We start from the raw sequence: 13,371 nt of genomic DNA, 5'->3' as shown, positions 1-13,371 counted from the left end.
CCTATATCTCTTTTAAAAAAATAAAGTTTTAGAGTACTGTAACCATCACAAGCTCCAGTGGACAAAATGCAAGTCCAGTGTGGCCAACTGGAATTGAGAATTTTGACAGTTGACTATCGTGTTCTTAAAATACTCCTGGCCCCATCTTGGGACCCTGTGAGTTGTTCTTGGTCCTTCCCGTGAAACAGTGTTTTACGTTCCTTGCTTGCAGCTTACAGTTGTGCCCAATATGACTAACTATATATGGTTTACTTTGCTATTAATGAGATGAAGCTTTAAAACAGAAATATCCAGTGAACATCACTAACTGATTTGGTAGCATTTGTAGACTCTGACTCTTCTTTCTGTAACCAGATAGAAACTAGTCCATGGCATGCTTATAAAATTTTAAGTTGCTTAACCTAATACAATTAAACAAAGATCTGTGGGTTTTTTGTTTGTTTGGGTTTTTTTAATGATACGCATAACTATTAAGAGTTGATTAAATAACATTTTCTGGAATTGCAAGTTGTTGGATATTTACACATACTTTCTGCTTGTTTCAGAGGCATATGAGTAAGGCTTTAGAGGAGAGTTGAAAGCAAGTGTGATGAATAGATAAAAGCAAAAGAAGTCAAAGATAGATTTAAATTGCTTTTTAATATAGACTTTATTAATATGGTAAAAATAGATGTAATCATGAAACCTGACTATCTCAACATATTCCTGCACAGCGACCTTAATTCTAGCATTTCTTAAATGCTGATTATTTGCAATTCTAAAATTCTTGTAAGTGTCCTGTTTTGAATATAATGTAGTGTGTCGGCAGTGTTTCCTCTCTAAGCTTTTCCAGAGGGGATGAGAAAAAAGGCAGAAAACAATAGAGGAGAAAATGTGGGAGGCATGAAAATGACCCCAAGAAATCAGAAAATAGGAGAGGGGAGATGTAAGTGAACAAAGGGCTAGTTAGGAGAAGGAACAAAATATTGTAGGGTGAGAAAAAGGATAAGAAACCAAGCTGAGGAGAGGTGTCAAATGTAATAAAATTATATTTGTTATCTTCTGGGAGAAATCAAGTAGTTTACTATGGGAAAGAATTAGAGGCAGAGGATGGAAAGGGTTTGAGGATTAAGGAAAAGGCAGGCAGGAATAGATGTGCATCAGGTGATTAAACTGAAGAGCAGAGAGATGGCAGAACTGAATAAAGAGAAATATATTTAAATGGGGGAATGCTGCCTTGCTGTAGGACTTGCAAGAGGTGAACCACAACTTGAAATCTGATGTCAGCTGGTGTGGGCTTGGTGGACTAAGCTTTCTAGTGGGAAGGAGAAACAAAAAAGTTGGGGGCAGCATAGAGGATCTTGTGTGATTCATAGCTGTCTGATCCTACTTTGAGCAGAAGCTTGGACTAGAGACATTCTGAGGTGGAGACCAGCCAACCTGGATTATCCTATGAGTGAGGAATGAGCAGACCTGATGACTGTACTCAGAAAAGAGCAGGCATAGCAGGTAAGCAGTCCTCAGGTCAATGCAAATAATTGTGTGATGGGAAAGGGTGTGTCTCAAATGAATCTGGTCTTGAGAGAAACTCAGCTGTGACTGTGAGGGTACGGGACTGTGCAGCCATGTACATTCATGGTGGTTCACTGACCACGTTACAGAAGCAGAGTTCAGGGAGGAAATGTATATTTTCTTTTTTTCTTCTCATGCCCATCCTCTTCAGTAAATCTGCACCTTAATGATATTAAGGAGACATAAAATAGAAAATTGGCTTTGAATTCAAATTGAAAACGCCTGTTTCAGTGAATAAGATTGTTGAAATAAGGCTGCAAAACTGATGAGGACACTACAGTCAGAAGGCAAAATACATCCCACCCTACAAGCTGTACTTGGTGAGAATAAGTTGGTGGGGTTTAGGAAGAGTGAGCCAAAGGAAACTGGGTGACAGAGGAGTTGGTCAAAGTCTGAACATCAATGGAAGCTATGTAGAAAGAATGTAGTTGTCTTCAATATTCAGAAGAGGAGAAACATGGGAAATAGTGGAAGAAATTGGAAATATCAAGAGCGGAGGCAGAGAAGTTAATTTCCAGTGCTCTTTGGTCCATAGCAGTGAGGGAAAGAGCGAGCTCAACAGGAGAGCCACATTCCTCAGATAGTCACTGACAACCAGTGGTGGATGGAGGGACTATACGTGGCTCTGGGTTTTTAGTGGTGGAATAGGAGACCCTAAAGCAATGGGAGAGTTAGAGAGGATAGGTGAGAGTGGAGGGAGGGGACTCTGCAGGAAATGTGCAGAGGGAAATGGAGGTAGAGCTGGAATTTGGGCACCAGTGAGGGGGAGGTGGTTGCTTCACTTTGCATTAATAATTTATTTAACATCGATAACAGTGTTCTGTGGGGCAGGGAGAGAACACCCAGGCTGATACTATCTGCAGTGTAGGAGAACCTAGGAGATTATGGCTTTGTGAAAGTGTTTCACCCAGGTTTGATGCGTGTGTGAATTTCATTCTGTCTGAATTACTTTGGTGGTGGTAGTTTTGGCCCATTTTCTGTGCTCAGGTGTTTAATTTTTTTAATTCAGCCCTCCCACTTCTGAATGCATGAGTAGAAACTGTTCCTTTGGTAGAACTGGCAAAGAGAAAATGCTTTCAGGAAGATGTATTCTTTCAGTGTGGGAAGGGTTGTTAATCAGGGACGCACCAGGAAAACCTATTCTGGATCCTTGTGGGCTGCACCATCAGAGAAAGCAGAGAACATTTTAAGTTACCAGTAGTGCACTGAAGCTCTGAAATATGAAATTAACTGATAATTTTCATAGGTCACGCTCCTTCCCATAAACCAAACTCATCTGCTCTCCTGGGGGGAGACAGAACAACTGGGCTGACTTCTCATTATCTCTTCCTATGGTGTATCCTTATTGAATTACTGCCGGGTAGAGGCAGCAGATGCTCATCAAGCCACTGCAGGACTCCTCTGTTAATTGAACTGTAATGGGGATGACAGCAGGGAAGGTCAGGATGATGGGACCAGTGATGTAACGTGAACTCTGGTAAGAACAACCTGCATGGGCAATTGACCTTGCTTAAATAGTATTATACTGAAGGCTTTTATTGGTTGATATCATTATGATTATTTTTTGTATCAATACTGCAGTAGTGTCAGGGACCCCTGTGTGAATCATATTATACTGTATTCAGGGCGAATATATTTCTCACCCAAAAGAGATTAGACTTTTCAGTGTGATAAAATACAGTGAGTGACTATAACCAGCTACAGGGGAAAAGAAATGGGAATGAAAAAGGTAAGAATGACAGAAGTTTTAAATAGACACGTAGTTTTACTCAACTGGTTGCTCCAACTGCTTTAAAGGGTAGTAGTATTCCTTTTAACTGCCCTTATGGTAATTTGGTATTTTTGATGTTGTCATGTGTAGTTAATCTTGGAGTGAAAACAAGTTCACTCGTAAATAAATGTGCGGATGTTGATGGATTGATAATGAAAGCATATTCCTACACCAGGTTCTGTGGCTCTTGCAAAGTCCCTGGGAATGCCAGAGTTTCGGGCATGCATCCTAAGGCCAGGTGTTGAGCCAGAGCACGTGCCTGGTGCTTCTTCCACTCCAGAGGAGGTGATGTGATTATGTGAGCTCTTGGCTGCTGTGTGCATCTTCTGTGGAGGCATGTTTTCCTAAGGTGTGACTGCTGCAGAGGGAGAATGAGGTCTGTGAAGCCTTCCACAAGGACCTTTGTATGGTGGCGTGAGGAAGTTTGGTACAAGCAATAGCTCGTGCATTTCTGAAAATAAATTCTGCCTAAGAAACAAATGCTCCCTCTCAGTACAAGCTGTCTATTGTTGTGTTACTCGTGGTGTGTTGGAGTAAGTCTGTATGGCAGTTAGCAAAAGCTGGATTCAGAGCGCAGCGTGTGCGTGTTGGCATCTGTGTGTGTGTTCAGAAGCCGTTTTTAGAAGTTTTTTTTATCCCAGTGTCACTCTTTTTTTTTTTTTTTTTTTCCCGTGTGTGTTTGGCCTTCACTATGTCCTTTTTATTTTAAAAGTAGTATTTTTTCTTAACAGTTTTATTATACTGCCTGGACCAGTTGCATCAATGACTGGGACAACCATTGCAAAGCGAATTGAAGGAAAATGAATGAATCAATAGTGAGGCATCACAAAATGTATTTGATTAATTTATTTTGACAAAGCTAGCTATAGTTATTTAAAGTACATATACTTACATGGGACCTGACTTACACAGGGTTTTATTCTATAGAAATGATGAAGCCTTGATTGTAGGAGACATCATCACAAGACTTCACTAGTGATGTTTGATAGAAAATGAAGAACTACAGTGTCAGTGTTTGACTAACGGTGCTCCTCTGTAGAGCCTGTGTGTTTTTGGAGTAGTATAGTGTTTGCATTTCATTGTGCTTCATATTTTCTCCTTTCCTACGAGTTTGTACTTCAGTGCACTGAAATAAACAGCTGATGACAGAGGATGCATTGGAATAAATGTTTATTTCAGCACTTTGGAAATGAGTTTTTTGAAATGGAATTTATCTTGTGGATGTGTGTGTGTCTCTTCGTATTAGCTCATTTGTGTATAGACCAGAGCTAGGTAGTGCAAATGGCAAAATATTAACGACTACGTAGAAATAGAGGTATGAATATTGTGGAAAAGAAAATATTCTCACTGTATTACAACAGAAGGAAAGCTTTATACATTCAAAAAATATTGAAGTTGGCCTCTGCATATTTATATGTACAGGCGTGGGGTTGTTTTAGCTGTAGTCACCAATACTTAGAGATTCAAAACAGAACCCGACATACTCTTCTTTAGAACTGAAAAACAAGTTAAAAATGTAACATTTTCCTGCCTATCTGTAGTTATTTTGTCAGATGCTTGGGTGTGTGCATACACTTGGTTGCTTTCACTGTTCCACAGAGGTGTAGCATTATTAACAATTTAAATTAGAGATAGGCTTCAGGTTCGCCAGTCCTGTGGCAAGGAAACATGGTCTTTCCTCTGCTAAGCAGAGCCAGAGTCTTTGCTGAGCTCATATGCTTGGTGGTACTTGATCGTATTGTTTTGACCTTGTGTTTAAGATTGATAAACTCTGCGTGGTGGCCATGTTCCAGTGAGGAGAAAGGGAAAAAAACCAAACCTGACCTACAGCCTGTGAGTCTGTATTAATGTCAAATAATATAAAGTAATATTAGAATGCAGAAGGAAATCACTGCAGTAAAGCAATTTAATTTCTGTGATCTGAAAGCACTTTAATGGGAATGGTAGGAAAATCTGCTGTTGTTCCTGCAGCAGAGGTTATGAGGTGTTTTTTTCTTTTTTTGAAACTCTGCTGACTTGTAACTGGTGGCTTTGAAGCTTTCTGTTGTTTTCAGTGTGAATGGTCATGCTGCCAAAGTAGGGAGTTTGCTCTCTACTGAGTCTGACTTCCAGGTTTGAAATTATTTTCCTTTAAGAAGCAAATACTAGTTTTCAAGTGGTATTATACTGCCGAATGTGCATTATATGCAGTGTTTTGCTAGTGAAGTGAGAGTAATCCTCTTTGAGCAACAACTTGCAATAGCATTTACTGAAATAGCATTGGAAGCAGCGCCAGCTCCCTTTCCCTTTGTCTGCTTAATTGCAATTTAACAGTAATCCAAGATCTATGCAACTGTGACAGCAATTCTTAGATATAGCTGAGTTTGAAAGGACCTTTAGTTCATCCCATGCCAATGATAAAAGCTACAGCAGAACAGTCTATTGATAACAGACTCAAACTTTTCTCTACCCATTGAAAAATAAAAACTTTTTTTTTTCCCCTCAAAGCTATAAACATTTGTTACAGAAAGAATGTGTTATAGTGTGAAGGCATCACTGAGCTTGTTCTGAGCTGTGTTCTGCTGTGTTGGCTGACAAGCCTGCCATGAGGAGACATCCAGGTATAGACGTATATAGATTATATACATAACCTCTGTAAAACAACCTCCAAACTTATACAGGTTCAGGATGTGACTCCCTAAGTTTATAAGAGGGCTGTCAGATACAAAGATTTTCTGACTCAGGAGGTGTGTAAGCCACAACTTGTTGGAGGCTGTGAACATCTAGTGAAAAGAGTTATTTATGCATGCTTTGTTCTTATACTGCAACCGGGATGTTTGGCATCATTACCTTGTTGGAGGCAGGATCTGGGACTTTGTGGACATTTGGTTTGAGTTGCTACAGCCTTTCTTGTATTTAATTAAATATATGAAAGTGCACAAGCAGTGTGAAAAGGTTACTTAAAAGTTATTGGACACTTTCCATGTTCTGCTGCTCAGAAAAAAATCAATGCCCGAGTTCACAAAAGAAACCTATTGACAGTCTTGAGCATTTTGATCTTAATTGCTCTTACTTGTTCACACTGCGAGGAGTATGATAATAGCTTGAAGAACATTTGTGAAGGTAAATTAGCCTCCTTCGAGTGCTGAGATACCGCACCAAAAGGTCCGTGGCTGTTAAATACCAGTGAGAAGTCCAAGGCTTGGATAACAGTTGAGCACTTGTGTACTGTGTCACACTGAATGATTTTTGTAGAAGGAAATGTCGGGGGGGTGCTCCTTGGTTGTTAAGCATCGCTCCTTCTGCTCTCAATGGGCATGAGGGCTGTAGGTAGCTGTGTGATCGTGCAGCTGAGGAGTATCGGGATGGTGCCTTTCACAAACTCTTGAATCCTTGACTTTGAAATCTCCCTGCTCTTCTGGCAGAATGTAAACCATACATGTTTGTGTACAGATTAATCAAGTTTTGCTTCAACTGCATTTAACCTATCTTCTGAACTGGGTTCCTCAGAAAAGTCTGAGTTCACATGTACTTATTATTATTAAAAGTCAAGTGTGTTCCCATAAAGTCCATTGGAAGTACTTAGTGTGAAGGAGATGTAACAGCAGCATCGTTTCACAGAACAGTTCTGCTCTATCACTGTTTTAATTAAAGTCATTCTACTGATGGAAAGTCTATTCTCTGGTGTTTTCTTTAATGTAGTCATAATGCATCAGTTTGAGCTCCCTTGCTGGAACATCTTTCATTATAATCCACTTAGCTAAGTTTAATTATAAACTTCTAAATTCAAACCTGCTTTTGTTACTTTTTTAGGAGATAGTAAAACTGAAGCAGGGAAGCGGGGTTCATGGTTTTTGCCCCAAACAAATCAGTGTGAGCTAAGAAGCGATTCACTGGCAGTACAGTAATTTCATATTCTTGCTTTTAATTCCCAGGATCTTTGATAGCTTTGGGACAAGAAGTGGATACAATTGAATAGAAGAAAAAAGGTGAAATAACGAATAGATTTTTTGCTATTTGACTATAGACATCACCAAAATACCTGAACTTTCAAGTATAACTTGTAAGGATGGTGACTACCTACTGAGCTTTCCAGCAACTGAGCACTGAGGAGGGTTGTTTAAGGTTTATACATGAAAATGGACCAGGGTAAATTTATGTTCAGCTTTGCTCATCTGGAGGTCGTGCGAGCTTACTCCCAGCCTGGAGCAAGCTGGTTTAAACCGTCTGCTGGTTGTTTGGCGTTATCTTGCATGTCCAGATGTGTTAACACCAGATGTTCTTTTAGGTGTTATTTACCTTTACAGTTATTGTAGCAAATTACCAAAGAATTTTGGAGCTTAATGTTTTGAAACCTCATGAGTGACCACTTACGACAAAAATACCGTGAGGCAGTTGTCAACCTGATGTATAAATTTGGCTCATTCGTGCTGTGTGGTTTTATGCAGGATTTTCTAAAATGCTCCTGGAAGAAGAGTAAATATTCTCAATTAAGGTTTGGAGATGAAGAAGTAGAGGTATAGAAAATCAAGCGCCGTTCTCATATATGCAAAGTCACTGCTCGAATCAAGGGGAGTGCTTGCAGAGTCAAGTATTAGTGTTGGAGCATGACCTAAAGTGACTTTTTGCACAGGAGGTTTGTGACACAGCTGGACATGAAATGAATTTGGTGCCCTTACTTTAACTAGAAGACTATCTCTCTCTCAAATATGTAAGTGGAAGAATGTATAGTGTTAGTTTTCCACATGGTAGTAAAGGCAATTTAGTGTAACTGTGTTCATCATTAAATAAAAAATCGGGCAGTACGCACAAAGAGCTGTGTCATGGGCACATATACACTTGTTCTGAAGGTCTGGTTCTAGTTTGATGCATGTGACTGTGCAAACACTTTTATTTTATTAAACTCAATACCTGTAGCACTAGCATTAGTGTTGTTTTGGAAATATCTCCCCCAGGGATGGTCTGCAGTGCGTATCTGTGGTAATCAGCCATGGCTGCTACAGGCCAGGCATTCTGATGCTTTAGGACTGAATAGAATGAGCTTTTTGGATAACAGCTTTCTGAGAAAGCAACACAGATTTTACTGGTATCTGAGGATAAAAAATGTGCTATAAACATCCAGATTATCTTGGAATATCACAAGCAATGGGTTTGTGCTGTGTGTAGTAGGCAAACAGTTGCATAATTACTGCTTACGTTTGTGTTAAGAAAATTTATTCATGATTAATGATGCTTATCTTTGTGCTAGACACCTGCCAAACGATTTATAGCCATGCGTGTGATCTGCAATTGCTTTTTTTTTTGTTGCTATTTAAAGTGTTTGGGATTATTCTAATTGCATCATGTATTTCAAATGGAGAGTGCTACCCAGGTGTCCTTGTCAGCATTCCTGTCTCATAGAAAAAAAAGTAGGTCAGATTTACCCATGATGAGAAAGGTCACAACTCCCAGTGAACTCTGGGGGAATTTAATTGATGTATGACAAGGCTGAAATCATGTCTCAGGTTTGGATCAGTTTAAGATGGTCGTTTTCTAAATTCAGTAATAAACACTGTATAAATCCACATTGGAGCAGAGCCAGACTGAATTTTCCTAAACCACAGAAATAGTGCAGAACGACTGAAGAAACCTCTTGTCCCATGGAAACTTGCAGAAAGAGCAAATGGTCCCTTCTCTAACTGTGCAATGTGTGTAGAGTGGGGAGTCAAAACTGGACCATCAATTTTTTGCCTTTTAGTGTTGGATGCTTTTGAGGACTCTGTGTCTTGGACTAGCCCAGTACCTCTCACTTGGAAAAATGTCTGCCTCTGAGTGCTCAGCAGTGGCTGGAAAAGGGGAGAAGTTTCTCAGAGCATTTTCCCCCTCCCTAACTAAATGGGTTAGGCTGGGATTTTGCTGCTGGATATTTCATTGATGTTGAAAATGAAATTAAATTTTGAACACCTCAGAAATAAGAAGTGGTGTGTTCATCTGGGCTGGATGCCAGGTCCCACCAAAGCTGCTCTATCGCTCCCCTCCTCAGCTGGGCAGGGAGAGAAAATACAACGAAAGGTTCATGAGTTGAGATAAGGACAGGGAGGGATCACTCAGCGATTAGCATCATGGGCAAAACAGAATCAACTGGGGGCAATTAGTTTATTGTCAAAAGTCAGAATAGGATAATGAGAAATAAAACTCGATCTTAAAAAACCACCTTCCCCGCAGCCCTCCCTTCGTCCCGGGCTCAGCCTCGCTCCCCGTTTCTCTCCCCGCTCCCGCCAGCAGCGCAGGGGCCGGGGAATGGGGGCTGTGGTCAGTTCCTCACCCGCTGTCTCTGCCGCTCCTCCCTCCTCAGGGGAGGACTCCTCACCCTCTGCCCGCGGGGTCACAGCCTCCTGGGGCACATCCCCCTGCTCCGGCGTGGGGTCCCCCCGGGCTGCAGGTGGGTCTCTGCTCCCCCGTGGCCTCCCTGGGTGCGGGCACAGCTGCCTCCCCATGGGCTGCCCCCGGGGCTGCAGGGGAACCTCTGCTCCGGGCCTGGAGCCCCTCCTGCCCCTCTGCCCCACCGCCCCTGGGCTCTGCACAGCTGCTGCTCTCTCAGGCTCTCGCTCCTCTCTCCAGCTGCAGGGGCTGTTGTGCAGCAGCTTTTCCCCTTCTTGAACACGTTCTCCCAGAGGCGCTACCGCCGTGGCTGATGGGCTCGGCCTTGGCCAGCGGCGGGTCCGTCTCCGAGCCGCCTGGCCTTGGCTCCACCGACATGGGGGAGCTTCTGCACCTGCTCACAGAAGCCACCTCTGTAGCCCCCCACTGCCAAAACCTTGCATGCAAACCCAGTATAAAACTGTGTGCATATTTATTTACCTATCACATTTTGACAGTATACCTGAATGCTGTATTTTCAGCAGAAATGTAGGTTTCTAAATTGTCTGTTTTTCAAAACTAGTTTTATTCAGTCCTGTCATTAAGAGGATTAGCAGTGGATTAGATAATATAAATGCAGTGTTATGATCGTTAGAAAACTTGCATGTGACTTTTTCAAGACTGCCTGTATATTCCCACCCATTACAGCTAATGTATGATATCCTTGTTTTTCTGAACAAGATTCCATGCAAACTAAATGAAAAGGGTGCTTGTGACCAATCCTTCAAATACATGAAAACAACTCCTCATTATTTAATTTAATGAGAATCCATTAGTAAAGACTATTAATTATCTAGGCCTGTATTATAAAGGGTATTGAATAAATCCAGATAATCAGATTTGGAAAAGGGAGATATTTTTCAGAGTAAAACACATATCTTGAACATATTTCAGCAATTGCATGCATTTAATCATGACTAGTCTCAGTGAAGTCAATTTTTAAAATGTAAATTTCATTTTTTTTTTCCTGCATTTTTCTCTGTATTTGCCAGTTTACAGCTAGCCATGCTGACACATTTGGGAGCTGAGATATACTGCAACTAAATTTGATGTGAAGTGTTGGTGGCCTTCATAATGTAATTTATTCATGTTTCTGTAGATAGCATATGTTGCCTGTGCAATAATTTTTTATCATATCAGGACAGAACAGCTACTGTTCCAAATTGTGTTATACAAACCTAGATATACAGACAAATTTTTATTGTGCTTTTTTGTGGTGTAAATCAGTGGACTCTATTGAGCTCTGCTGGGGTGGGTGAGATTAGAATCTGTCTCTTGGTGTCTAATTTATTTTGATTTTTTTCTGACTTAATGTAATCTCTGTTCTTGCTCCATGGGGAGTAGCAGTCAGTTATCTTTGTAGTCCTGCCCAAAGAATGAACATATGTGAACCCCCTTGTCTTGGGCAGGAGGCTGCTACTCCCAGGGTATTACTTCTGTTTACTGACCATTGGAATGCAGAGATGAAGGCAGTGTATTGAGAAAGCAGTGGATGAGCACTACTGGTGCTTCATTAAAAATCATGATGTCTTCATCAGCCGTTATCTGAGGTTTCCCTGGATTTGCCCATTTCATGACCCCACCATGTTTAAGACATGTTGTTTTTACGGCATTCTTCTGGGCCCGGAGAGCTGCCCTGCAATTCAGATGAGTGTTGTCTGTGCAGGGCTGGGCATGCTGGCTTCTTTCCAGTACTTAAATCTGAGTATCTGAAGAATTTCCTTCCTTATTTTGCATTTTTTGGTGTGAACAGTGTTGGAGCCAGTGTCGCTAATTCCTTCTCTTCCCTTTAACAGAAAGTCGGTGACTCCATTTTCTGACCGTCATAGATGGTAACTGCAATGCTGAAGACACTGGGCAAGTCGCTCCTCCTCAGCTCTTCTGTGTGAGGTGAGCAACCATCCAGATGGGCAAACCCCCCTTAATTGCAGGATGCTTGAGAGCCTTTCTTCCCTGCCCCTGGACTTTCCTACTGCATCACATTTCTGAAGGATGCTCAAGATTTCTGGGATTTGCTTGTGCTTCTTATAAGGCCACTTGTGGTGGTCTGTGTTATGTTGGGACTCAGTGGTTTGCATTCTGAATTAAACGTGAATTCTGAATGAAATTAACCCAGAAGACATGAGCACAGCAATAAATCCTTGCTTGCATTACTGTATTTGGTCAGCTTGATGGTTTTCCAGGTCTTGAAATGCTGTTCATATGAAATGCAGGAATGAACTAATCCAGATAACAGATATAACATTGTATCTTCCACTCTAGTTAGTCAATATCTGATTAAATATAATTGCATGAATTTATCATGATAGAAACTGTTTCAAAGTAATTCAAATACAGTTTGAAATTAAAAGTTTTACTGTATATTCAATATGTACTATTTTCAGGTTTATCTTCAGTTTCTTATCAAGAACGATGCTATGTATTATGTATTATGACAATGTTGCTTTTCATAAGGTTAAGAATGTAATGAAATTTTCTGACTAAACTTCTAATAACTGATAATTTTAATGAAAATCACCAAAATTATGCCAATGAAGACAAATCTTGAATACAGGTGTTATCGCTCTTTTTAGGCTAATACCGATGTGACATTTTCTACCTAAAAAAATAGGATTAATCACTAATAATTGGAACTGTGTTGAGAATTTAAACATGGTATAAATACAAAAGTTATTACATAAGAAAAAATGGAATATGTAAATTTACATCAGAAACTAGGTCTTGTTTTATGTGGCATGTGCCACGAACATTTTTTGAGACTTTAGAACTGTTCCCATTTGAATGTGGATGAATCCAAAATATCATGAAACTCATGTAAAATCTGCCTAAATAAGTGGCTGACTGGTCATCTAGGATTAGAGAAATAGAGATTTGAATTACTGGGCTGAATCAGAATTTTTAAGTTTTTAATTTGTTGTATGCTTGCCTTAATCTCTCTTGTTTTGGAGCCTTTCCATGGTACATAAACAGGGTGGATGTTCACTGAAGCATTTAGAAGTTGGGCTCCTGCTTTGTATGGGAGACTCGGAGAGACATTCCTCCTTGCTTCCAACACTGCACAGTGATTATTTTAAGGAGTTGTACAGTGTAAAACTACTCCAGCAACAGGACTTGATCTATTCCTGTCTCGGTCACAATGTGGCTCTGGTATTTGTCTGAAGCACTGGAGACCTTAATTAAAATCCCTTAGTCAGAGAGACCTCTCCAATGTAACTGCTTGCTGATCTGGAACTCAAAGATCAGGGACTTAAATGCAAGTCCCATATTCCAGAGAAATGCCTGAGAAATGTCTAGTTTTCCCTTTCAGGCTGGTTCATCATGTACTGATAAGCAACCCCTGCTTCCCTGCTTTTCCTGCTGCATTTCCCATGTTGATTTTGTGTATCCAGTGCTCACACGTGGTATAGAGCTAAAACAATTCCAGATCTGGTAATTTAGTTGTCAGGGATCTTAAATGTAAGAGATATGGTCTGTATTCAGAGCTGCATTTTGCACCTGGAATCCATTCTCAGCGTTGGCTTAGTCTGCCTACGGCATAATAATATTCATGCTAAAGATAAATTAAATAGAAAAAAGAAGGAACACATCACAGACTGTTATCAGATCCCTTGCTATTTATTTGCTCTGGTAGGTTTCTTCTTAAGAACCTGCTAAAAGCATTTACGATGGCT

The 13,371-nt window shown here is 40.5% G+C and overlaps 1 protein-coding gene across 1 annotated transcript in view; it reads left to right on the top strand.

Moving 5' to 3' along the window:
- The window catches only part of THSD7B (thrombospondin type 1 domain containing 7B), a 370,637-nt gene that overhangs the window by 84,854 nt on the left and 272,412 nt on the right, over positions 1-13,371 (top strand). The window contains exon 2 of the mRNA XM_074910342.1: positions 11,497-11,590. The gene's annotated coding sequence lies outside the window, so the exon portion shown is untranslated. The remainder of the gene's footprint in view (positions 1-11,496; positions 11,591-13,371) is intronic.

The sequence above is a fragment of the Athene noctua genome, chromosome 7 (assembly GCF_965140245.1).
Source record: "Athene noctua chromosome 7, bAthNoc1.hap1.1, whole genome shotgun sequence".
NCBI lineage: Eukaryota > Metazoa > Chordata > Aves > Strigiformes > Strigidae > Athene > Athene noctua.
Note: the sequence above shows the minus strand (reverse complement) of the source record. Positions and strands in the feature narration are given on the sequence as shown.